Genomic DNA, 27,535 nt, shown 5'->3' on the forward strand with positions numbered 1-27,535 from the left:
TTTTTTTTCTTTTCATTTTTTTCAGCAAAGAAAGCTCTCTTGTTACATTTTCTTCCTATTTTCTCATTATAAGCATTGTTTTAGTCTCCTCTACACTATTACTTTATGCTCCTGTAAGTTAATTTGGGGGACTGACTAGCACTGAACACATTTTGTTGTGGGATAATTGGCTGGCCTTGCATCAACTCTGCTATTCTTTCTGTCATCCAGAAAACTTCATTTACTTTGCATGGCTGTGCTAAGGGTTGCCTTTGTGACCAAAAAAAAAATAAAATTAAAAAAATTAAAAGGGTGTGGTAGAAACACATAGAGATGTAGTTTTGTATAAAAAAATGCCTTTGTAAGGATAAATTTGGAAAGACTGGGTCAAAATGTGACTTATAAGTACAAAAAAGGTTATAAGACTTTGTAAGGCAAAGGTTTTGGAAAAAATATTAGATTTAAGAAAATATTTAATGTCTTGTGTGATATTATTGAGGTGAACATGTAACAAGTGCCTGAAAAGAAATGTATTCAGTGATCTATTAATCTTCACCAAAAAAATTAATTAGAAGCCTATATTTAATAATAACAAAGAAAAATAAAGGTAAGAATAATTGAAAATGAATTAACACAAATGTAAGTTTTATATTTATTGTATCCTGATATCCTGGGAGTAGTTAAGTAACTTGGAACTGTTAATGTTGGAGAACTTGCAGGGTAGATGGCTTGAAAAGGGTCAACATTGCACCTAGCTGGGGCTTAGAGCAGACTATAAAGTAAGTACATTTGATACATTATCCTGGTGTTGAAGCAGCAAGTCAAAATAAAAAAATGTACAAATGCAATAGGAACGTATGTATGACATAATAATATTTCCACTCCACTTAATTGTGGATGGGGCATTTTGTTTGCATTTGGATGCTGGAGAAGTTTTGATCAATATGAAAGTTCTGATAATACGAAAAAAATGCCGGTGAAATTCCCGAAGGTTTATAGTGTTGGTTGTAACACTAAAGGCTGAGATCAGTGGTTTTCATTCTCACTGTAGGTGAGACAAGAAGTTGTGGTTTCTATTTCCTGCTTTAGAACACTGTGAATATGATATTAAGAGTAATAGAACAATGGAAAAATAATGCCATGGATGCTTTTTGCTAATATTTTCTAGAAGTAACTAGAGGGTAAGCAGGCAGAGCAATGTCTGAAGATCCTTGATTCTATTTCAGTAAATTAGTGTGTGTGCTAGATGATTAGTTGAATTCTCCTGAAATACTGTATTTGTAGGATATTAATAAAGAAATGTAAATGGCATAACTTTGGGGATGTGGATGTTGAAAAAACCTTACATTCTGCTGTCTCTAAACTTGCCATATATAATCATTATCATTTTCTTAGCTACCATATTTCAAGCAAGTCCCTCTGTGCTGTAGGCAAGACTAATTATATAGTATTGACTAATGTTTGTGTAAAATGTATTAGTACAATAGCAGCACAAAAATTTAATAATTACAGCAATATTGCATCATGGTGAATAAATGTGTTTTCATCTTTAGATTATCTCACTTTAATTTTCTTTCTTCCTTTACTACTTTTGCTACCTTTAACTCATAGTACCAAACTTTTTAAAATAGAAAAATATCATAATATAAAATGTTTTTAAAAAGAAGATAATTAAGTTTAGCTCTTTATGTTTATTAGTGATAGTTTTGGTCACTACTGGAGACTGGGCTAGGATATAAAATATTTTGGAAGACTTCATATTTTTACTGCAGATGTGTTTCTTAAAACCATTACACTCTCCTTCTTCCCTGAACTGCTTTCTATGATGTCTCATACAGATGTCTTCTTAAATGTCAGTAAATGGATTTTTTTCCCAAAATTTTGCATATCTCTGGTTTAATTTAATTTTTTTTCTCTTTCAAATTTGTAATATTTTTATTCTAGTCATCTTTGCTTCCATATATTGTATATTCATAATATGCAGATGATACCAGCAGCCAGGTATTTCTATGTGGTCACTGCAGGCATTGACCATGCCTATACTCTTAGGTGGCAGTCCTAATACTGTGTAGCCACATACATGTGTGTGAAAGAAAGCTGCACTATACTATCCAAGGCAGAGAGACTGCACTGAACTGCTGCATTCTTAGGCAGGAATAAATTGTCTTTTGCCTGATCCTGTGGAGACGTCTATGAGAGTCAGAGCAGGTAAGCTGCATATGAATGAATCTTTGGAAATTTTTTTTATAGGAGACCTAGTTTGGTGAGGGAAAGGCTACAGTTACCTTAGAAGCGTAAAGATCCTTTTACTGTGTTTCATATGATGCGTTCATCTACTCTCTGTGAACCCACACATGACTTTTGAACAACTGGAAGTCATCGAACCAGGCAAGGGGTTATTGAGAATAACAGAATTAACTCAACTAGGTTGAGTCAGAAGGGACCTTTTACAGGTCTAGTTCAATCCCTCTGCTATGGGGAGGGACACCTTCCATTAGATCAAGATGCTCAAAGCCCCATCCAATCTGGCCTGTAACACTTTCAGGGCTGGGGCATTCACAACTTCATAAGAGATGTACTTCAACTCTGATTATCTTCTGACCCTCCTTTGGTCTTTCTTCAGCATGTCCAGGTCTTTCTTATGTTGGGGACCCCAGAGTAATATCCTAAACAGAAGACTTAAACTGTATGTCTATTTTTCCCCTCTCATATACTAAGACTTAACTACTGCTAGATGTTTCTAATACTGTCAATTGTACTGTTTCTATATCTGTATTTGCAACATTATAAGCCAAACTAAACTTCACTTTGTGTGCTTATAGCCAGTCTGTATTCCTTTATGGCTTGATAAATGCAGTATATCAGAATCACTGTTCCATGAAAAGCTGACAAAACTGGAAAGCTGTATCATGTTACCAGCACTCGTTCCACGAGCACCTGCATCCCATCACTTGTTTCTTTGTAGGAATTTGATAATGAGTGGATCACTTATCAGACAACCTATTGTATTCTCTCACTTCAGCTCACCCTCAGCAACATTTTCAATCTTGAAAGGTTAGAAGTTATAAAAGCTTCTAAGTAATTTTGTTCTCAGTGTTCAACATCCTTATCTGTAGGATGGCTGAGGACTGGTTCACAAAGGGGCACAAAGAGTAAAGAGAAAACCTCTAATAATTTAGTTGTTTAGTTAAAAAAAAGCAACCTAATAATTCAGAAATCTGCAGGAATAGTCATTTATGAAAAATGTTTGAAATTTTCTGTTGACAGCAAGGAACATTCCACAATGCTGATGGAAATCTTACCAGGTTTTGTTATTTTAGGTTAAGTAAGAAACAAAACTTACTAACTAGAAGGTGTTTGTTTACAGGTGCAAGAGACAAACATTATTAAAATCAGTTTGATTTTCTACTAGAGGGAATATTATCCTCTCTTAAACTTCTCTCAGAACAGTAGAAATGAACTGGTTCTCATAAATTGTCCTATATTAATCTATAGAGTAGTCTTCATTTACTTGCAAGTCTACTTCACTGTTAAATTGATTTCACTATAAGAGTATTTTTCAGTCTACCTGTTTCTTTTCTTCATGTGTTCTCATTAATACATATTGAAAAGGGATAAAGGGAGGTACTCTGGGATATAATATACAGGATTTTCTTCAAATCCTTCTCACATTAATATTCAAGGGAAATGTTATTTTTTTTTTACATAAGAAAAATGTCAGGTTTTTTTGGACAAGATTCCATTTTCTGTTAGTCTATTTCTGAAAGGTATTTTTGGTTGCTGTGGTAATACATTTTCATGTATTACCACAACGCAACTACTAAAAAAAACCTGTAAGTAATTTAACCTCGTGTTTTGTTTTGTTTGGGTTTTTTTTTGTCTTTCCAGAAATGAATTTCTTTTTTGCAAGAAATCATGATTATTTATTGATGCTGAAAGAAAATGTGCTGATGTTCTTCAGGGTGTTCTGAATAACATGTAAGTGTAATATGTTTACTGTAACACTGATTATGTGTTCAATTTAGGTAGTAATTATGATTTGATTTTAACGAAGAAACCATTGGTTAGAGATGTTTCTTTGTTTTTTCACAACAGTAGATAAGCTATGGTGACAGATTGTCTGAGATAATACCTTTCAGAAGGTATTCTAATCCCCTTGTTTTACTTGGAACATTAATATTTATCAGAATCTACTGATCATTCATAAGCTTCACGGAGGAAAGTTCATAGCAACAAAAGTCAAAATAATGGTAATTGATAAGCAAAACTCTAAAAAAATTATACAGGGCCTACCTGGTCAGCAAAATGACCAGATATTAGATAAAGGTCTTTATTTGTTAGCCTCTCCCAAAACAGCAGTATCGTGACCTTTTCCAGTAGAAACTGTGAAAACACAACTATACAATGGCTGACAGAAGTGTAAACTCTGATTAAAATCTCCAGTTTGGAGGAGACACTAAGTAATATTAATGACCTTCTCAGATTTAATGTACTAGTACAGAAGAGAAGGCAAAAAGGCCATTCGTTCTTTCCCACAGCAATGTGTGCCGAGCACTGTCGGTGTTCAGTAACAATATTGTTTTGGATATTGCTAGTGGCATGACATCCCTAACTTTTTTTCTCTTTCTGTTTGATTTCATTGCCATAAACATTTCTTGCCCCATGAAAGCACAGTTCTTGAGACTGATGTTGGATCTCCGAGCATCCATTCTACTTTTGAAAGGCTTATTGATTCAGCTTTGTTCATGATGTTGTTTCAGTCTTTTCTATGCACAGACATTTGTGGGGACAATTTATGGGTGCCAGTGTTTGAACACCTGTCATTCAAACAGTCATGCACTCACACAGAAAAAAGGATTTTGAGCATCCTGTTATTCAGTGTTTTCAGTAGGATTCCTGTCACTGTTTTTAGAAAAGCTCCAGTCCATGGGTAGTAATTATATCAGTGCGTGAGGTGGTGTGTCATATATAGTGACTAGTCAGAGCCTAAATGGGAGGTTTGACACACAGCCAGTCAACTTGGCTTGGTTCAGGTGAACTTTCCAACAAGTCTAAAAAATAAATTATTTAATAAAAGATGGTATTTTTTGCAAATAAGCTATCAATTGAAGGAAAGAGGGGTTTGAATCTGTCTATTGAACTGAAGAGTAAGGCAGTGGTTCTCAAACTGGGATATAAATGCTATACAATGGGAACTGCAGAGTGTATGTGTTCTCTGCTGAAAGACTGACTACAAAAACCTGTAAAAATGGACCTCTAGTGGAAAAAATCAGAGGTATGGTGTTAAAATTCTTGTTCTGTCTGGGAAGTTGACACAGATGTTTCTAATACTCTATTCAGGATTAGACTGGGGGGGAAATAAAATCACCAGGCATCCTTTACCAACACCTATATAGGTTTTTTTTGTTCACAAATACTTTCAGTGTCATGATCATAGGATTTAAGATCAAATTCTTCATTGTTAGGGAAAGAAAATAGATTCTTCATTACTGCATTGTGAAGATGAATTCTTTTACTTGATGTGCTCATTAGATTTTGTGATAGAAGAGATCAATTTGAAATAAAAATTGAATGTCTTAGTACCATTTTATTATCCAGATTAAAAGTTAGATTGCAGTTGACTTAGTATGAATGTGTGCCTATTGGCTAGAGCTGATAAGGAAGCTTCAGCTTTCTGTATGTGACATCCTATCATTTACATTTTCTGCTATTAGAACCCTTATAATTTTATGATACCCAGTTCTTCTCCATGCTTTTTGGAAGGGACTCCTAGTCCCTGTTGCTGTAAAAGGGAAAGATATGCTACCCACAGTGCTTATTTATTTATACATGTCCCGGACTAGTACCTAACAAGGTAACTAAACACATCTACAGCATGTGTTTGATATTCAGCACATTCAACAAGCAAAGGTATTTTGGCAGTAGTAGGATGGTGTTGGTACTGATGAGAACTGATCTGCATTTTTCTGGAATTTTTTTTCACATCAGAAGATGCAGATTGGTGGAAAATAAAATATCAGTCCTCAGTCTTTCCTCCCAACTGGCCCCCCTGAGAATTTTTAGGAATACCAGTGCTTTTCCGCTAAGGGACAAGCTAATTAAACACAGTTCTATTACGGAAGTTGTCTGCCACAAAGTCTAGAGAGTAGAAATTGAACTGTGCTCCTAGTTGTGGTGTTTTGGTGCTAGGAGTAGCCCTGGGACAGGGAGGCCTGAAGGCCTGAAAGATGGGATTGGGGTTGGAGCTGGAATTTATTGCTGTGTGATTTGTGTGTGGGGAAATTAATTATGTGAGTTGCGCTGATAATAATCCAGGTATATATTATTTTAAAGGGATTTTATGTGGATATTATTCTTCAGCTGAAAACACTTTTTGGGAATGATTGATTTAATTATTTCTCTCATTAGAGAATTGGCTTCTAACAAAGCATTTTATACTGTGTAGTTACTTGAGGCACTGCTATTTTCAATTCAACAGAAAATGGCTCTAAGTAAGAACATAGAAATGACTGACATTGTGTTAGGGGACTGTGTATCACAAAATGCACAGCTTCAGCTTGCATGCAAAAACACCATTTAGCTGTGATAATAGAAATTAGATTTCAATCAGTATGCTCTTTGTTATTAATCCATTTTTCTCCTTTCATGTGAAGAGGTCCTAATAACACGTTAGACAAATCATACTCTTTAAAAACTGATTTGAAATAAAAACACTTTTGAAGCCTTGTAATTTTGGGCATGCATTTTGTAATAATAATATGTTTCCTTGCTGCTAATGTATTGATGCGTACTTGTAAGTGTGCACAATGTTGTTCTTTTATTTTTGGTCCAAGCTTATTATTAGGAACGAAATCGTTCTTCCAATTTAAGCAAATTTGTGAGGAAACTGTGGCAGGTACACTAAGAACACTAAATTTGAAGACCTAATAAAGACCTTAAATTATAAGTGGTGATTATTAATATTGTAGAGTTGAAGTACTAAGAGTAACCTTTTCCTTTGGGGTAAAAGTGGTGGTTTTTCTAGTAGTTGTAAACTTTTAATGTTTCATAAGTTTCAATTACTGTCTGAAGTTGAGGAATTTGTAGTGTGTGCACCTAAGCAACACTTCTGTGCTATGCATTTGCATAGCAGAACTCTCATATTGATTAGGTTGCTATTAGAGTCTCAACTGTACATCTTTATGAAGCTTCATTCTAGCAGGCATTTTTTGTGATACACAGAAAGACACTGATATACGAGGGCTTCTGATCAGCTACTGTGATTAACTTTTTGGTTTCTAGGGCCAGCTTAAAGAACAAAAGACTTATTGTCAAGATGCTGAGAAATTACTGCTAATTTAGTAACATTTCTTAGTTTCTTCTGCTGCTTTTGGTCTAGTAATTTTTATCTATATACCTTTATAATACACCCTTTTAGAGGGAAGGAGAAAAAACAACCTTATTGTTTTTACAGTAGTTTATCTTGTTGAGTCAGAGATCCATTACTTTATAGTCTGGAAACTCCAGCGCTATTCTTGTTTCATAAAGGAGCATCAGTTTGGTTTGGTGGCAGTGACTCCTCCACAGTTAGTGTCTGTCTACATCTAATGCTCATAGCTTCTGTGTGGGCTACTTGGATTAATGCTTTTATCAACTGCATTTGTCTAATACTGGAGCACTTTATCTAGTTCTGGGCTATCCAGTTCAAGAAAGATGACAAACTACTTAAGAGGGTTCAGTGGAAGGCTCAAAGATGATGAGGGGACTGGAACATCTCTCTATTGAGGAAAGGGTGGGGGAGTTTGGCCTGTTTAGCATGGAGAAGAGAAAACTGAGAGGGAATCATATCAATTCATTCAAATATCTTCAGGGCAGGTGTCAAGAGGATGCAGCCAGAACCTTCTCAGTGGTGCCCTGTGACAGGGTAAATGGCAACAGCACAAACTGAAATACAAGAAGTTCCATCTGAATATGAGGGAAATTTCTTCATGTTGAGGGTGACTGAGCACCAGAACAGGCTGCCCAGAGAAGTAGTTGAGTCTCCTTCTTTGGAGATATTTAAAACCCACCTGGATGCATTCCTGTGCAACCTGCTTCAGGTAAACCTACTTTAGCAGGGGAGTTTGACTAGATGATCTCCAGAGGTCCCTTTCAACCCTAAACAGTCTGGGATGCTATGATACTAGATTCTAAAACAATTATTCAGTAAAACCTATAGCCACTAAAATGTTACCCAAAAATGCACTAAAAATTGATTGAGGGCAAAGTGTATTGCTTTCAGTGGATTCTGTGAAGTTTATAAAAATGTCAAAAATAATAGCATTGTATTTTGAGATTGAAAATTTTGTTTTTTGAAATTGATTTTTTTTTTTATTTTCTGTTTGTTTTGTTTTTCTCATCCAAAATAAACAGGACAACATTACTGATGAGCACCACAAAAGAAATTACACAGATTACAATTGTTTACATTGTGATGATCTCTGTGGAGTATTGAGAGTGAAAACATTAATTTTTCAAGCAGAGGTACAGTTTCTTTTTCAAGAATGTTACTAAAGGAATCTATCTGAAGAAGGGGAACTTTTCCACCTCGTCAAGCATTATTAATATCTTGCTTTTGTCTTACCACTGTAACTGCTCATCTTGGCCTCCTCATCATAGGAGACCTCAGCTGGAGCTGCATGGTCTTTGCTGTCCACTGACTCTGTTTTCTGATAAAACTTTATTCATGTATTTTGTGATTTTACATAAAAACTTTTATATTTATGCAAAGATAGAGCGGCTTCTTTCAGACATTTATAGGGTTTTACATAAAACACTTCTAATTTCTTTTCCTTCCCCCAAACGGCACGTTTCTCTCCAGTCATCTTACCATCATGCATTGCCAAGGAGGGTGCCAAAGGAACAGCTTCACTTTCTTTTACAGTCTTAGCCATGACTGAGCTTAGTCAGGACTCAGTGAAGAGAACATGAGATTCATGCAGGAGACTCAGTTAGGTACTATCCTTCTTTATGAGAGGACAGAAGTTGACTTCTCTAGAAGCTCTTTCCAAATGAGTTTTTAAGACAAATAAGATGAATTGTCTCATAGAACTCAATATTTTTTTCCCATTAATTTTAAGGAAAGTTGACATGACTTTTTCAGACTTATGCAACATACTTGAGATATTTAAATTTAAACTAGAAATCCCATTCTTTGTGGAATGCAAATTTACCTTGATGGACTGACAATACTTAAGTCAGTCAGTATAAGAAATCTTTCCTACCTTGTGATGTTCTACCAGAACACTTAGTTTTCCAAATTTTGCCTATGGTGTTAAGTATTTTGCCATCTTGTATACAGCATGGGAAAGAATTTTGAGAGATGGTTTTTCCTTTGTCCTTCAAGGTATAAACTATGAAAAAATCATCACATTCTATCATGACATGATAATTATTCCCAGAGAGTGGCAGTACTAGTTATGCAGAGCTAGTTTGAAATTGAATCTCTTCAAATGTGTGCTGTCAGTTAGGTGCCTGTAATGCTGTGTGACATCATCTCTGTGTTACTTCAATCAGGTAGTTTTTTTGTTTTTTGTTTTTCCCCATAATCTTTCACTTTCTTGTAGAGTGATATCAATGATCTTCTTGATAGTCGGCCTCTTGGTCTACTAATTCTCTTGCTCTGAATTTGTATGCAAAGTCTGATCCGGGAGCATGCAATTACCAGTGGCAATGTATAAAGCTTTTGGAGGCATTTTACTGGTATTACTGCTATAGAAAAAAAATATACTTCATTTTCTCAGCCCTTTATGCAGGTCACTTAAAATATATAATTTTCAGCAGCTTGCTGAGGGAATTTACAAATTTTTCCAGTTGTTTTTCCCCATCCACCATTTAAACTGAATCCTTTTAAACTTAATACAGCAAAACTAATGGTTGGAATATTTTATTCCTCTTGTACGCTCACCATGATCTAATCTAGTTATGTCTATGGGTAAAAGAAAAGCATTCAGGTGATGGAAAAATGTGACACTTTAAGCATGTTCTCTGTATGGTTCTGTTAAATTACTCAGTGGCTTTCTGACAAAACCCCCCCATGCTTTCCAGATTACAAGAGTGCCTGGATATGTCTGTTGATGTATGGGGCTTATAAAAATGGATTTGAAATGTTTCAAACATTAATGTCCCCAGAAAAATATAGTTAATATTATTAGGTATCTGAGCTCCTTCCACACACCCAGAGCAGAAATTGAAAGAATAAAAAAGAAGTATTTGATTAGAGTATGTCAAGACCACATTCAATTCCATCTAGGTGTTATAAACATACATGTATATTAAACACAGCTATTTATGTCTTTAAATTACATTAACTTTAATTCTATTAGTTAAAAATATTTAAATTTCTTAGATACTGTCATCCTCAGCAACCCTGTACACGGTGTATTATGTATACCATGAATCACATGTTAAATACAACCCTAATCACAAAAATATAAGGTCTACCGACTCATTTGTATACTTTCAATTATCAGACTATGACAAAAATTATCAGCAACAAAGGTTGCTTTGTTGTCAATTTGAAGGTCCCTTTGGAACAGAAATCAGATTATGTCCTGTGCATCACCAGTTTATGGTCTTGGAATTTAAAATGTTTCTGGTAGATATGGCATGGTTGATGCTGATCAAACTAAAGCTTCTTAAGTTATACCCTAAATGTTGACAAATACCAAGTTTTTTTGCAGTGTCCATAGAGCTTTGATAAACTTACATATAGCCACTTCCTGAAGATGAAAAATAAAAAACATGTGATCCAATGTTATTCTCCATTACTGCCCTTTAAAATGCCAGAACAATAATTCTAGGTTTGAATTTACTCAAATTGGAGTGTCCTTGGTTTTGCAGAAAGGCTTGAAGGAATATTTAACTGTTAACTCTTTTCATTATACGGTCCTGTTTTGGACCAAAGAATTAAAAACTTTCATGGGTGACTGAAAAATAGGAAAATACTGTTTTTGTATGTAATTGTTATGGGCTCTTTTTCTGGTAAACAGAGAGGTTTCCTTGGTGCAGACTCAGATGTGCTTTGCTAGAGAATTTACCATACTTCCCTTGTGTTTAGAGTTGTTATTTGCCCTGGCTAGAGCAGAGGTGCAGCTGGCAGCTTGGCCCTAACACAGGTAGCAGCTGTCCATGCACAGTGTGTTAGCTGAGAGGTTACAGTTTGTTTTGGAGGTGAGGTGTGTGCCAACACAACACACATGATGAAATGATCTTATTTTGAAGGAAAATTTTGGTAGAAAGTGTTACAGTACTTTGAACTTTCTGCACCAAAGGAGCGTGAGAGAGTTGCATTTCTCTCCAGTACTAAAAAGTGATGTTTGAAATTCCCCAGTTTTGAGGTATTGATATCAAAACAACTGCTGCATGCTTTTTTGTTGCTGCTGTTTTACTGGCATCCTGCCATTCCTTATCTTTGTTGAAGTTTCAACCTGCTGCAATTCTTCTGTTTGATAAATGTTCCAAACTGCTTTATTAAAAGAAAAACCTGATACTCTTGTGAATCTTATGAACCATATCCTGCATTTGTTGAAAGTTGACCAAAGGGGCAGGATTTATATGGTAAAATTGTATCTATGGTGTGAAAAATGGATACCAAGATTTTCGACCATGGTTTTCTTCTCTAGGAAGCTGCATTATGCCTGAGAATAAATTCCAGCTCTACTTTATGCATTTATTTTGTGACCATAGTAACTATTCCTAATGTTTTTCTCATAAAAATGAAGGTAAATATATGATAGTAGAGTTTGACACTTGCTATGCAGTTATTTTTCTAGTAGATCTGCTTTCCTTAAGGATAAGATGCCAGGCTGTGATTTATCTATATGTTTGTCTACATGACCTAAATATTGATGTCATAGAGTTCTGGTACTCATTCCCAGTTTTGTTAGAGAACTGTCAGTTCTGTAAATGGAAATATTTCAAATATAAGGAAAGAGTAATTAAACTTGGATAATGCTGTTTGACTAAAATAAAACTAAGCTAATTTTTTCACTGAACTCAATTCCAAATCTATTCAGAGTTCTGAAATGTTAATTTACCGATATCCTAACCATCATACACATACTCAGTCCTGTTTGATACTCAATTCTGTTTTGCTTTGTAGGATAGATACTGCCTGCAATCAAAAGTATCTGTCTCTCTTTTTTCATTCTCAGTTCTGGTGGTCTGTATGTGTATATTTGATCTTATTATTTAAGGCAGCATGTCTTGTGATTTGAGAAAATAAAAGTTTTAATTATGGTGTTGGCATGACCACATACTTCTACCTGAAGAAGCCATATGCTTTCCTTGCATTGACTTCCACTGTAATGAAGATTGTAGGATAGGAAAATAAGAGCTAGTAAAAATGCATGTTATGAGAAATATCACCTACATAACTTCATTTGTAATAGTAAAATAAATTCTAGTGAAGAAGTTTTCTTACTAGGTGATGTTGTTAAAAATACATGGTAAATCACAGATAGTTGGGTAATGAATAGAGCATATGACATAAATAAAACACATAGTTCTCTAACTTATCTTCTTGCATTTATGTCCATAAATATATGGTTTAAATATACAGAGAAAGACGAATGTGCATTAAAATAGGAAATACCTGACATTTCACAAGGTGATTAGCACAAAAGAATTAAGTACTATAAATTGCTTTAATAAGCACACATTTTTTGTAGAAAGTCACCCCAATTTGGTTGCTGGCACCTATGTAAGCTTAGAGTGCATTAGGCTCTGCATTGGTATCTACTGTATATGCTATGGATCTGAAGTCATGGTGGGACCTGTGACTAGAGTAGTCTGTGGGTGCTCTATCAGGTAGTATGAAGGATACAATTATTGCCACCCTGTGCACATTTGAGATGAGTCAGAGCAGCAGTGTGTCTTTAGACATCTCTGCTGTTGCACCATGAACCTGACAATGGATCACTTGCATTCTCCAAAACACAATCAAAATGCTCTCGACGAGAGAATGGGAGAGCTATCGCAAGCTCTCTCAAGGTACTAAAGGAAACCAATTCTTGGAAACCTCCTTGGCTGAGCCCAGAGTAGAAAACCTTAGTAGAATTTTTGATAGGAGTCTGCAGAAGTCCTTTTCAAAAAGCCTGTGATTTTGGAGTGAGTCAGTAATAATGGAGGGACAGAATGTGTTTTTACAGTTTAAGGGACAGTTGGCAAGGACACCTTTTTGGGCACAGAGAGCTGCATTAGGTGAAGGAGCTGATCAAAACCAGGTAACAGTTCCAGAGATACAGAGTGATCTGTTCTACCATTCAGATCTGAATTGTGGGAGGCAGACATCTGAATGCAGGTGTAATCCTCCATGATATCTGCTAGATATTCCTATACCCTTCTCTTGTTTTTTCTCAACCTAAGTTCCATTTTCTGTATTAAAAATGTTTCACAAAAATGCTATTTTTCTGTGAGTTTTGAGTGATTTGATTGGGGAAAAAAAAGGTCAAAAATTTTAAATAACCTGAGAAAAATGGATGTTGAAGTAATCCTTTTGAGAATGCTGTGATTTTTCCTAAGGTAATAATTGTGTTTCATAGTCCTATAAGACAAAACTATCACTTAGCAAAAGATGGGATTTTATACAAGCTTCATGGTCATGGCATCTCTATTAGAAAGTACTTAGATTATTTTCTATTTCAAATGCTCTTAACTTGGATAAATGCCCATGTTTCATGCTCCAATTACTGTATGTCTTTTAATGTTAATATCTTAGTAAAAAAATTCGTAAAAATACTGGTGTAAAACTGGTGAATGTGCTACTTAATTTATATTTCCTAAATGAAAAATAGAAAATATAAAAGAAAACACCTCTTGTTTTCCTGTCACTGTATTAGTACCATTTGAAGCCACTTTTCAAGCTTCCACAGAAGCATTAAGCCAGAGACATGGAAAAGGGATCAGAATTACGAGCAGCAAGCCCCGACTTCCTGCACTTTCTGTGCCCTTTCTGCCAAGCCAGAGCAAATGTTTATTTGTTACTCCTCAATGCACGTTATGAATCAGCAGCAAAAAGGAGGACAGATACAGAAAGATGTCATTCAGGGTGAACCAGAGTGATATTTTTGTAGTCCTTGCATTATGCCTTCTACTTTCTTGATGTTATTGTCCTCATAGGTCCTAAAGCGCTTTAAGGAACAAGACAAAATAGCTTTGGTAGCATACTGAATTAATTTTAATGTCATTAACTCCTCTTCCATCTCCTAGTAATTCTCACATGGTATTCTGAACATAATTTCTTCAATTCTATTTCATTTTTGTAAGCAGCTATCTTAAAGGCCAACAAAGTGCAAAAGTCTCTCTTTCTAATAGGTAGAGCCAGAAGACACATACGACATAAAATGGACTGAAAAAGTCTATCCAGTGACACTAAGTGGCAGTCGTCCATTTAGAAAGATAAAACTCTGTTGATACAGTAATGATGGAGATGTATTTCATGATATAACCAAAATGAAATCTGTTTATCTTCACTTCCTTTACTCCTTATTCATAGTTTATGTTGTGTTTTCACTAATGGAAAGGCTTTGTAACCTTTTGCTCTGTTTGAACAGGGTAATTGATGTTGAGATCTGTGATATATTTACCCTCTTTAAAAAAAAACAAACAACAGACACTTCCCTGAAAATATTTAAGATTTGCAGAACTAAGACATGCTTTACAGAGTGTAAGCTCCTTATCTTTACTGACAATTTGTCTATATTCCTGGTTTGTGTAATACTTCCCAGATGATAATTCTTTGTCAAACCCTATCAGTTGGCTTGATATTATCCAAAGAAGACTTTATGTTTCTTGCCGTGATGGCATTTTAAGATCTATCTTTTGATATATTTTGTTCTATCCATTCTTTTGCTGCTAGAACACAGGAAGTGTTTCCTTCACATAGAAAAAATCCCAAAAAACACCTTTAAAAGCATTCATGTTCTTTTTGAACGTGAATGTTCATGCGTGCTTCCCCACAATCGGAACCAGCATTTCTTGAGTTTAAACGTAGCTTTTTGGGTTTGTGGTTGGACTTTTCCAGTCTAAATGATTCTATGATTGTTCAGCTTACAGTTGTCAGTTCTGTCAGAGTCAAGTGGTGTTTTAAGGTAAAGAAGGATTGCAGATGAAACCCATGATTTTGTGTTGGGGATACTATCCCCCCCCAGTGTCCTGACTTCTGCTGGCAGCACAGCTGTACTAACTGCCCCAAGAATTTGCTTGTATACAGCATAGGAAGAGAGATGCATCATCAGTCATGTGTGTAATATTCCTTAACATGTGAAAAAACTTTCTTTATTAAAAGAAGTCTTCATACCTGCTTAAATATACTGCATCAAGGTAACCTGGTGGACCGAAACACGGATGTTATTTCCCAGAAAAAGAAAAAGAAAAGAAAAAGCAGCAGTATAGTTAGAAAGTCAAAGTTAATGGAAGATTCTGTGAATCCAGAGAACTTTGTCACAGGTACAAAAAGATTCAAAGAAACCTGATAAAGAGATGGTAGAAGTAATTAAATATATTTAAGGGAAAGAATTGGTATCTGTCAATATATTGACAAATTGGCACACTAATTTATCCATAAAGTGATAGAGGAATGGTGGGATGATCATATGTACTAATAGATTAGATTGTCCCACCTCTTAAATTTTCAGCACTGGATATATGCAAAGGACCTTCACTGAAAAATAAGCTTACAGAAATAAATCTTACAGAAACTTACAGAAATAAAACTCCAAATGAAAGCTTGAAGTATACAACAAGAAAAGAAATAACAACAAAGAATTTTTGTAGAACATGGTATCTGGCTCTGAAGAAATAGTGTAAGATAAATAAATTGCAGTTTTTACCAAGAGGGATATTACTTTTGAAATGAAAAATTAAAGGAAGAGCTGACAGCAGCATTTCTTTCCTGGTAAGGCTTGCTGGGCTCCAGAGCCCTACCCTTAGGAGAACTTTGGTTTTACATACAGAGGCTATTGAATGAGAGCCTGATTTTTCACAGGACAGATGTAAGGCTTGTCTGCTACTGTAGGGAAAAATCCATAAAACTCAATTTTTCCCTCTTGAGGGGTTTTCTTCTGTGCTGCCTTGTGTATAGCTTCTGAGAAAATCAGAACAACTACTTTAGTGAATACAAATGTTCCAACAAGCTTCATTGGTGTTACTTTTTAGGTCAAGGAGAATAAAATGAAAAGGGGTACTAACAGTAAAAGTCTCACTGAAAGATCACAGAGAATGAGGGAATGTAGTCTGAATACTAAAAAAGTAAAAAGCTAGGTACCATTTGCAAATCACAGTTGTTTAATTACAAAATTAATCAGCCTATTGTCTTTGCACATACTCAGTAAACTTTGCAGTGTATCAAGAAAGCTACACCACCTTCACATCAAGCACTTATAAAGGGGAAAAATTGTCTGACGTTCTGATAAGGTAGCCTGCATATATTCTTATGAACCAAAAAAAAAAAAAAAAAAAGGATGTGTGCTTCTTTAGAAAGAGAGAGAGATCTAGATGCAGCAAAAAGTAACTATTAGAATACTGGTAGGTGGCAAGACATAGGAACAAGTCACGATGTAAACTTATATTTTTTTCTTTTATTTCTTAATTTAGCTTTTTATGCAAAGTTATGAGATAGTGACAGTTAATTTCAGAAGTCTTTTTCATTTCATCTTTGAAATGTTCGTGTTTTGCTAATGTAATGAAAAAAGAAATTGTGAAGTTTGCAAATGAATAATTCTACTTAAATTTCTTCAGTGGTGCAAAAAGTTGTCAAACACAGACCTTTCAAGATTATTGTGCTGAAAACCAAACAGCATTCAGCAGTTATATCATGGCTTCAAAGATTTTCTCTTTTAAAAAGCCTGCATGTATTTTGTGTATATGCAAATAACAAATTTCTCACATGCCAGATTTATTTTAGAAATACAAAATTCTTGGTCTGTCCATTATTTGAATTAACCATCATTTTAAAATCCCAGATAACAGATGCCTAAGTCAAGAAAAAAACCAAATAAACCAGAAAACAAGAAATGAGAGCACTTGATCAGCTTTAGGTGGCAGAAATCAACTAAGCTGATAAACTGAATTCAGCTCCAGTCTGAAGGAAGTGATGAATCATTAACTGATAGCCTAGGCACAAACAATCTAAATAAAAGGCATAGTCCACTCTCATACTGTGAGCTAGAAAAACATAATACGTTCTCAACTCACTAGTGGATTTCATTAGTGGGTTTGTGATTTGTTATCTTCCATGTTCTTTCTTTCCTTCAACTTTAAAAATGAATACTATAATTACTGTTTATTTATTAGATACTTTAAGATGAAGAATTTTAGGGAAGAATGAAAACTTGATATGTATGTTTCAAGTAATTCTCTACCTTTGCTCCTCTTTGGTCCCTCTACAAACCAGTTATGAATATAAATAAGTTTTTCTTATTGTTTATTATATATTTTAAGAGACCTAAAATTCAGCAAATCATTATTTTCCAGTGAGACTTCATTTCACTGGAAAATTTCTGGGCAACTATAATTTAAAGTGTTAGTTTATAAAATTGTTCATATTTTAACTGAGAGAGCAAAACTATTTCTTTTTTACTTTGTCTCCTTGTTATATTTATCCAATTGCATGGTACAGGTTATGATCAATCATGATTCAAATATAAATTTAGGCTGTTTTCTGAATCCTGTTGCCTTCAGTCTGACAGCTGTTCCCTTGACATCTCCCCAAACTAGTCAGACCTTAGAAGTAAATAATGACAGGCAAACTAAGAACTGTCTCTCATGCTGACAGTCATTTTTCATTACTGTAAGATACTGTCAGTTTCTTGGATGACTGGTTGTGCTTCTTGGGCTGCAGCCACATTTGTTTTTATTTTTGAGAAGTTCAAGAGATAGCAATGTGAAATGAGTGACCCTTTTCATCCTTCATCTTGAAAAAAAAAAAAAAAAGAGAAGAAAATGACCAAGTTGTTTCTATTTCAGCACAAACTTAACTTTTTCTCTTCCTTTCTTCAGACAAATTGAAAGAGTTATTCCAATTAAAATGTTTTGAGCAACTCAATCCACTGATTTTTTGCAGTATTCAAACTGGGTAAACATGTCACCAAAAGTATTTATTCTTGTACATGCAGTTTGTTAATGTGTTTGACTGGTATATCAGACCCCTTCAAATAAGCACTGTTGTGAAAAAAAAGAAACACAGGAAAACCAATTTTTTGTTAACAAAGTAGTCATGGGATGTTAATGAATAATTTCTGAACTAAGGCCAGATTTTTTTCTGCTCTTATTATTTCAATGAGAATGCAGTGCCGTAAGAGCTATGGAGTCAGTCACGTGTACATGAGGAGAAACTCACAAATACCGGGAATAGAAAATGCCGACTGACCCATTAGTTGAAAATTGTTCATCAAATCTGTAAACAAAATAGATACACTAAATAGTGTCCTTTTTCTTTTCCAGTCCTAGAGGGCAATGTGTACTTTTCCAGTGAAAATGGAATGAATGAAAGGCAATGAAATGTTCAGTAACATTCTTCACAGAGGGGCTGGAAATTAAAATATAAATAAAGCCCTTTCATGATGACAATGCATCCAAAAAACCCTTTGAATTTAGGCCAAACAACTCTAGAGAAAATGAGAAATTCCTAATGCTTCCTGCCAAACAAAACCAAATATGTTTTCAAATTAAAACCTATGAGGACAGTTGTATACTTGGGCTTATGTTATACAGTAGAAGTGTTGTTTATTGTTTGAATACATAAATACCAATTGTAGGTCATGGGTTTTAACCCTCAATACAAACAGAAGTTATGATATTGATCTTCTAGCCTCACTTCATAATAGAGTTTTCCAAAAACCTGACAAATTGCATCGCATTTCATTTAATAAACATACATAAGAATTAGTGTGGCGATACATCTAAGTATGATTTCATCTTTTGTTGCTTTCTGAAAACTCTCCTTTGGAGAGTTAGACTATATATTTTATCTCTTTTCAGATGTAAAGTATACATAGGTACAGGTATTTAACATAGAACAGGTATAGCAAGCTAATTTGTAAGTGTCTTTGTCATTATATGGAAAACCTTGATAGTATGTCTGGTTTTTCCTCAAAGGAAGGTATTTGAAATGTTTCTCCAAAATTTCATATCAGAAGAAATAAATGTGGCATGTTAATAAAGTGAATGTAGAAATAGCAGCAAGAAGGAAATACCATTATATTTTGTGCATAACTAACCTGAATAATCTATATAATTACAGAAATTATGGAAGTCAGGTATTCAGAAAGAGATTAGACATGTAGAGATAATATCTGTAATGGTGTTAGTGAAAGGCATATCTGTAAAGATTATAATATTTATTATTTCAGGACATAAATTAAACAAATCCCAGGTATTAGAGATAAATGTGCTCCTTTGGTTAGAATATAATTGTAAAAGAGTCTCATTTCACAGTTCTAGTAAAGTTAAAATAATGGACCAATTCAGATTTAAAATGGCATTCAAAATCTGTAACTCCAAATTCTTTTGGAGTTACATTACAGAAGTACTGTAATGTTGAAGGCAGCAGAAATAGAATGGGGGGAAATTCTAAATACAGGAGGAAGAAACTTCAGTGACAGATGTCTTTGTCTTGGCAGCACAAATCGCTGTACAAATTTTATGGTATATAATTATCATTAATTATAGAGGTATACAACCATTATTACGCTGAAAGGAAGATGATAGTTGTGCACAGTCAAACAACCTTCCACTGTATCTTTTTATTTTCTAGAAGAGATATAGGTTTATAATACTCATAGGTGTTTCTTCTGTCAGTTTTGGAACAGTATACATAACAATTATTTCTATTATCAACTTTCATCACTCATTAAACAGCTTTGAAGAACTGGGAGAAATATCCTGCCTTGGAATTACTTGTCAGTAGCTGGCAAAGTAAAGTTGTAGAATGGCAGCAGGAAAAAAGATGAGGCTATAACTGTATTGGTGTTTCACATTCTCCAAATGATCCGAGGCACTGGTCTGTGCTGGGGAAGGGTATTCCTCTGTCACCCAAAATTTACCATCATTGCCCCCCAGTCAGGAGTGACTGAGTGGTTTCAAGGTCAGGAAGGAAATACTGTTAACCCTTGAAAGATCCAAAACAGGCTTTGGATAGCAAGTAATCTGGAAATGTGTCTGCATACTGCTTTAATGTAAATTTGCTGCTCCCTGAAGGAAAGAAACTTCTCTGTCCCTCTTAGACCATATTGAGACTATTCAGTGCTGTGAAAGTACTCGATTACACAACTGGAAATGAGTTGCAAAAGGAAAAACAGTACATCTCTTTTTGAAAATTTAAGTGAGATATAGGTTTGCTTCTGAACAAGCAGGAATACATCATGGACTATATTTCTCTCTGTCAAAATTGGTAATGTAGTTCCAGATCATACTCTTGGGTATTATTTGTCAGATTAAGCTTTTTTCTGGAGTCAGGACTCCTTAATTTATCAAACATCAGGGAAAGAAACATATCAGTGATATATAATCAGATGATGAATTGCAGTTTTAATAAATGCACATTTTGCTGATATTTCTTTTTACTGAAGGAGGAGACAAAGTAAGGGGAGTATTGGAAATTATATATTATTATGATTGATTGTATATTCTTTGAAATATCTTTATTATATAACAGATATGATTTCTTTAGGATTGAAGTCTGCATGTCTTTTAAGAGCTGTTAAACTAAAAGGAAACAGAGGACAGAAGTGTAGAGAGATTTGCACGTTTGTATCGCTTGCTGTAATATAGCATGTAAGTGTAAAGGCCAAACAGAATGGTACAGGGTAGATGGATGAACACTGAAGAGAAGGTAATCTCTAAACAACAATTTTCCATAAAGTTAGTTATTGGTTACCTTGTATATGTAGAGAGTTATTAGAAAACTAGAGTATGAGTGGGCACTGTGTTTATAAGAAGATTTTAATTTCACATACAGAGGTCACTGAAAAAGTACTAGTAGTGGTAAGGCCAAGGTGTGAAAATCAAGAGCTGTGTTCTCCAAAAGTCACTAAGTTAGAAATTATGCAGTTCTGTCATTCATTTTGATGTTTAAAAAAATATTTTAAAAGCGGTGGGCATAGTATATAATACCTCAGACTGAACAGCAATTTGTTGTTTCACCTTATATTGAACAGAAGAAATTCAAGGATGACAAGGACTGGGATTTGTTACATGAAAGTATAAATTGAGGCAAGTTACAGTTTGGGCTCCTCAAAATTAGTCTTTGAGTGTATTTATATCTGACATTATCAATAGCTCTGTCATAAAAATGTTAGTCAGTGTGCTAATGATGTGATGATGATATAAAATTAGAAAAAAAAGTAAGTCCATCTAGTCAGCAGAATACTGATTTAATATAGAGAAATAATCCAGTGATTTTACGAACTGGAGAGACATAAATGGGATGCAATTCATTAACTTTAAAAGCAAGTCCTACACTAGGATCAAAGCGAATAACATTTTTTGCTAAAGCTTTTAGTCTGTTGTGACAGAGAAAGATCTGGGTCCATATGATCAATCCAGTATAAGGAAGACTTTCATAGGACATTGGTGAGATTGTATATATGGAATATTGTACAGTTGTGCATATTATGAGCAATAAAACCTAACTATATTGTTAGAAAACTGTTAGAAATGGGGCAGGTTTTTGTAGTGTCAATGAAAAGTAATAGCCAAGTTCAAAACATAGGAGTGCTGAAATTTTAAAGGAAAAAGTCCCATGATGACTCTTTAGATGAAATTACAGCTACTCAGTTGTATCTTCTTTGAGTACAATTGAAGTGATATCCATTGATTTTGGATTGGAGGGTTGGTCCAGAATTTGAAGCTGCCTTCTGCAGATTTTTTGACCGAAGAAGCATGTGACTTTTATTTATATGCATCTTTTGCAGGTGGAGGTAGGTTAACACTACCTGCTTCTGAAACTATCAGCAAATATTTGTGCCATCTGATTGTGACAAACTATTTAAATACCAGAAAGAGTGAGAAAAAAAAAAGAGAGCAGAAAGTAAAGTCGGAATACTAAATGAAATCACATAATGCAAGTTACTTAATAATTATTTGGGGTGGATGGTGTCATTTTAGTTTCCATTCATATTAATAATAGTAATATTAAGACTTAAGAATGAAGAAAATAAGACTTAAGTCTTAAGACCTTGAGATCTAAAGAGCAGCAGTCTAGTGAAAACGGTTTTAGTGCCAACATACTAATATCCCCAGGAAAGATGAAATACAGTGGGACTGCTGTCCTGGCTTCTTTTAAAATGGAACTGGACAAAGCCTTTCAGAATACATAACAGTGAATACTGGTTTTTTAAATGAACTAGTTCTTTTCCTGTAATTGATGTCTAGGCAGAATTAACACTTCCAGAAAGTGAGAGGTTGGTATAAAAGAACAGAAGCTTGCTTTATTAGGAAATTATGCCCCTTTTCCAGAGCTGTTTAGGCTGAAGAAGTGCGTATTTCTTAATACTCTGTCCCATTATAACAGTTGGAAAAAACACATCTGCAAAAGAATAGGTCTTGTTGTTAAATTATTAAAACTAATAGAGAAATATTCAATGCAACCAAGATAAAGAGACTTATGGGTACCCACTGCATCTTTTTACAAATAGAGCAATGGTTTGTCATCACTTAAATAATGATCTTCAAGCAGAAAATAAGGAAGAAATTTTATTTTATAGAAACTGTAACATTCATAAGAAAATATACTAAAAATTACACATCAAGAGCTTCATATAATGGAGGTCTTTAAACCATCCAGTTTCTCAGGAAACTTATTCCTAAGGCATTTTGGAGTAGTAGATAGGTTACTTGCCCATCCAGCATTTATCTTGTGTTTATTGTGCAGAAGACACAGATACGATGTTCACCAAGTGCTCAATGTTTTTGCAAGGGTTATTGACAAGAACTGTAGAAAAAAACACCTTAACTGTGCTGAACCTGAGGAAAACTTGATTTAATCAATTGAGAAATCCTAACAAAAATATTATCAAATCGTAGTTTACATTTCTTTTTAAATATATACTTATTCAATAATATTTTGTAAAAATATAAATAAACAATAATATTTGTAGAGATACAGGACTTGTTAAATGATAGAGGTTAATGTGACAAATTTCTCTTTCTTTGAAAGTTACTAATTATTATTAGTCACTAATGATATTTCTGACATGGAATAAAACAGTATACTAAATCCTCAAAAAGTCTTTTGCAGCAGTTGATTTAAGATTTGTAATGTCTAAAACTGTTATATTTCACATAGCTTTTGTAGCTCTGAAAACAAATAGTAGAGTTGTAAGACCTTGTGGATAGATAAGATGGCAAAAATGGAACCACTGACAGTCAGGTCCTTTGCTTTTAACCACAGAACACTAAATGGCAGTTATTTTTGTTTCATTTTATAGGTCAAGGAAGAGCATTCCCCTTACTTTCATTCTCAGATCACCAGCACCCTTCTTCTGCCATCCCACTTTGTCATCTGAAAGATCTGATCAGAGAAATACTCATGATATCTTCCCTTTTCAGGCAAAACTGTGACATATTAAAAACATTATGTTCATTCTGAGGAAAATTGCTGCTATAATGGCACAGATCTGGCAGCTTCCCAGTGGCTTCCTACACCTTACTGCTTGCTGTCTCCCATGTGGACTACAGGGGAGTGACTGCCCTGTCATAGTAATATGTGTGAGGTGTGCAAAGACCAGATACACAGTCAGGTACTTGAATGGTGACAGGTTTCTACATGATTAGATTTAAGTTCTATCTAAATACTTGTCGGGTTGGATTTAAATCTGCTTTCAGTTTCACCTGTTAATGCTACTCACACAGTTCTGTATAAAACTTGACTTAACGTTGTTAACAAAACAGTGAACTTATGAAGTAGAGGGATAAAAACCCCACACTATTAATAAATTTGAGAAAGGAATTTCTCAAATAGCTTAAGTATTCTCTACTTTCATCACAATTACATTATTTACCTGAGATTACATGTGCTTTTTCCTTTGAGGGGCTACTTTTGTTTGTTTTTAAATTGTTGTATTACAAGCCCTGGAGTCATGCATAGCATGACTTCATGCTTACCCAAACACTTTGTGTCAGAGATACTTAACTGTGGTTGAGGTTTTGTAAGTAGAGGAAATTTTACACAAACGTATTTCTGGTTTTTGGTTTTGTTTTTTGTTGGTTTTTTTTTTTGTCTGCACAGACAACAAAGGAACTTTGTGCTGTTTGTGATATGCTTCATTGGTGATCTTCTTATTCAAATATCTGCCCAATAGGGAAATCCTTGCTACCCTAAAAGGCATTTCAAAGAAACAGCTGAAAATGCATAAAAATACTTTCCCTTAGCCAAAATAGACCTAAAGAGCAGCAGCCTAGGTGATTCCCATTTCTCTTCCTAATTCCTGAATAGGTTATTTTTGATCTTGTAATCTTTATTGCCTGTAGTTAATAGTAGCTGACCAACTTTCATATCTTGGCTGAATAGAACTTTTACTTCATAATACAGTACAATTTTAATAGAGCAGTTTAAAAGAATCCTGATTTAGAGATACTTTTTACATTCTTAGAAAGAGTCATCTTTTGAATATTAACTATACCAGGTAATTGTTATTCAGTATTTCTTTTTCATTTATGGGATCATTATTCACTTACTGTCGAGGCAGGCAAAGATTACCATCTGAAGCATGTATATATTGCTTGATATGCAGAAAAGTCCAACCATACTTTTCAAGAAATCAGCATTAAAGACATATAATTCAGTATGGCTATGTATGGTTCATGGGAGTATAAATGTTTAGAGATTCTACTGGTTTATTATAGTGTGATTTGTCTGCCTTTTTTTTTTTTTTTGCTTTTCTTTGTTGCTCCTTTTTTTCTCAGCTAATATCAGCATGTATAATAGGGCAGCAACTTGGAAAATTGTCACTTTGTTGAGTGGCACTTAGGTGATTACAAGATCACCCAAGGCAAATTGAATCTTAAAATATTCTGGGCAGTGAAGGAGAAATTCCCAGTGGGGATAAGAAAATACAAATTCAGTAGTAAATTTATACTGTAAAGGTTTATTTTAAGTGTTCCATATTCAGGTGATGATTTCAAATTACAGTAAACAATAGCATCTACAATACTCAGAGGAATAAAGGCTTCTGTTATGAGAGAGACCTGGAAGAGGATTACATTTTTAATGTAGAAAAAGGAGAAGTGAGAGGGTACCATGCTTATTTTCTCTAAATACATGAAGACAAAAGCCAGAGCAGGAAGAATCTATTAAAACCCAGCACTGGCAGATAAATAAATGGAGAAATTAAGCATGAATATATTTTAGTGAAATATTTTTAAAAGGAATTGTATAGTCTAGTTTGAGAAGAACTAACTTTCTGGGAGAAGGAAGAATTCTTTTCACAATTCTTGACAACTTCTGATAATTATGACTGTGGTTGCTTGACAGCAAGAAGTTGGATCTAGTGACCTCTGAATTTTCAGGTATATTTCTGTTGTCTACTTGCCTCCCTTCCTCCAGCCCCTGGCATCTCAATATGCAGAATCCCCTGGCATCTCAATATGCAGAATCCCTTGTCCTCTGTCTTTGGATGCCTGTCTACTTTTCTGAGAGAAAAGATTTGTCATCTTTTTTTCTCTTCAGCCAGCAGGTCTTACTTAGGAGAACTACTGAAGGAAGGCTACAAACATGAGTAAAAACAGTTGTTCTGCTGAGTGCTTTCATGGAGAATATCAGAGCAGTTGGGACCAACTTCAAAGTGTTTCTGTCAGATTCAGAACTTCTTGGTAGACAGACCATAGGAAAGTGTAAATGGTCTATATAGTCCTCTGTGGGTTTGCCTGACAGAGAATGATTTGAAAAGGGAATATGGGGAAGTCTGTGGAGCAGTGGATCTTTATTCCATGTAGGGACCACCCACTGAGTATGGCATTTTAATAACTTTCTTTTAGTCTTGATGTTCAAGTCACATAAAATAAAATTATTAAATTAAAGAGCTTTATAGTAGAAATGGATGTAACAATCTGATACCATGTAACTGTCTTGAATTTCAGGAGGAGTCAGTCTTTAAAGCCTTTGCTGATAATGTAAATCACTGTAAAAAACCTAATATGCTACAGCAAATCCATTATCCAAAACTGAAACACAACCATTCCTCTGGGGTGATGTATGGCAGCTCTTCAATAACACATACAAACACTGAAGACTAAAAAGAGATTAAAAGGACAGGATTGTAACCATATGGTCAGCACTGCTGTAAGTACATAAAAGGGAAAAACTGTTTCAGATGAGTACTGGAAATTTTTTTTCTTTACTTCTACTTGCAGAGGTTAATAAGGAAAACTGAAGAAGGTAGTTCTCCTCAGAGAACCCATTGTTCACAGGGTTGAATTATTTTACAAATACTGAAATTCAAATTTCTTCTGTTAATAATTCACTTCAGAATGCATTTGAAAAGGCATAATGGGGTGAACTTTTACATCTAATTTTAGTCTTCAGTTATAACTTTTTTGAGAACTATTGAATTGTTGGAATTTTCAGAGAGGAAAAGGAAATTTTTAAGTGTCAACAGTGTATATTATGGTTATTCTCCTTGGTGTTTCCCTTGGAATACTGGAATATTGGAGGCTTGGTATATGAGCAGATCCTGTATGGTCAAGATTTCATATACTGCCTTGCTCATGTTTAGCATACTTCTGCTAATTTGAAATCTGGTGAAAAGGTTCTTGGATTCAGTAATACCTGAGAATTAATTTTTTTATTGATTTTAACTAATTTGGGAAGGCAGAAGCAAATATAGACCAAACAGATGTCATATATCAGACAAAGGTCTTTCCATATAGTTTATCTGCCATTGAAAAAGAAAAAAAAAAGCCTCTGTTTAGGTTCTTTAAATACTGGAGCATGCAGAAGAGGCTGCTTGGTGCAGAGAAAGGAGATGATCATGGAAGTTCATGCTCACAACATGAACAAGTGATGCTTACATTAATCACAGTCACAGAAGGGTATGCTTTATAGTTTTATCTCTTTCATTAGGCTCAGTAGTTCTGTAATTATCCTTCCTTTCTTTTATGATGACTTTTGTGCTGGTGAAGGCTATCAGTTGACAACCCTGAAGACAGTAATCTTTTATTGGCAGATTAGATATAAGGTATACATACTCAGTGCAAGTTTTTTTAAACTGTTAGTGCCCCTCAAACCTCACCCATTGAAACCCTTTTTATAAACTGAGGAAGCTTTGTCTCCACAACCGATTTACTGAAGAGTTTATAGGCATTCTTCATCCTTCTGGTTTTTCTATTTAGGCAGCACTGCAATCACCAGATGGATACATTAGCTTGTACCATACAAATGAAGAAACTAAGAGGTTGATAGACTGACTAGAGCTCTTCAGTGAATTGATTATACTCTTCTAATGCTACTATACTGTGTTTCATAATTTGCACTGTTCTTTTTCAGGCTTGAATTTGAACTAAGTTTAACTTTTAGGTTTCCACCGTATCTAACTTTGTT

General features: G+C 34.6%; 1 protein-coding gene across 6 annotated transcripts in view; it reads left to right on the forward strand.

The window, feature by feature from the left end:
• Positions 1–27,535, forward strand: part of LRRC4C (leucine rich repeat containing 4C) — a 493,770-nt gene that overhangs the window by 200,879 nt on the left and 265,356 nt on the right. For 3 of the 6 annotated variants that reach the window (XM_051791728.1, XM_051791727.1, XM_051791730.1), the window contains exon 2: positions 3,868–3,957. The exons of the other annotated variants lie outside the window; for them this stretch is intronic. The gene's annotated coding sequence lies outside the window, so the exon portion shown is untranslated. The remainder of the gene's footprint in view (positions 1–3,867; positions 3,958–27,535) is intronic. 6 annotated transcript variants of the gene reach the window in all.

The sequence above is a fragment of the Manacus candei genome, unplaced genomic scaffold, assembly GCF_025592945.1.
Source record: "Manacus candei isolate 608988 ecotype Guabito, Panama unplaced genomic scaffold, ASM2559294v1 h1tg000033l, whole genome shotgun sequence".
Classification (NCBI taxonomy): Eukaryota; Metazoa; Chordata; class Aves; order Passeriformes; family Pipridae; genus Manacus; species Manacus candei.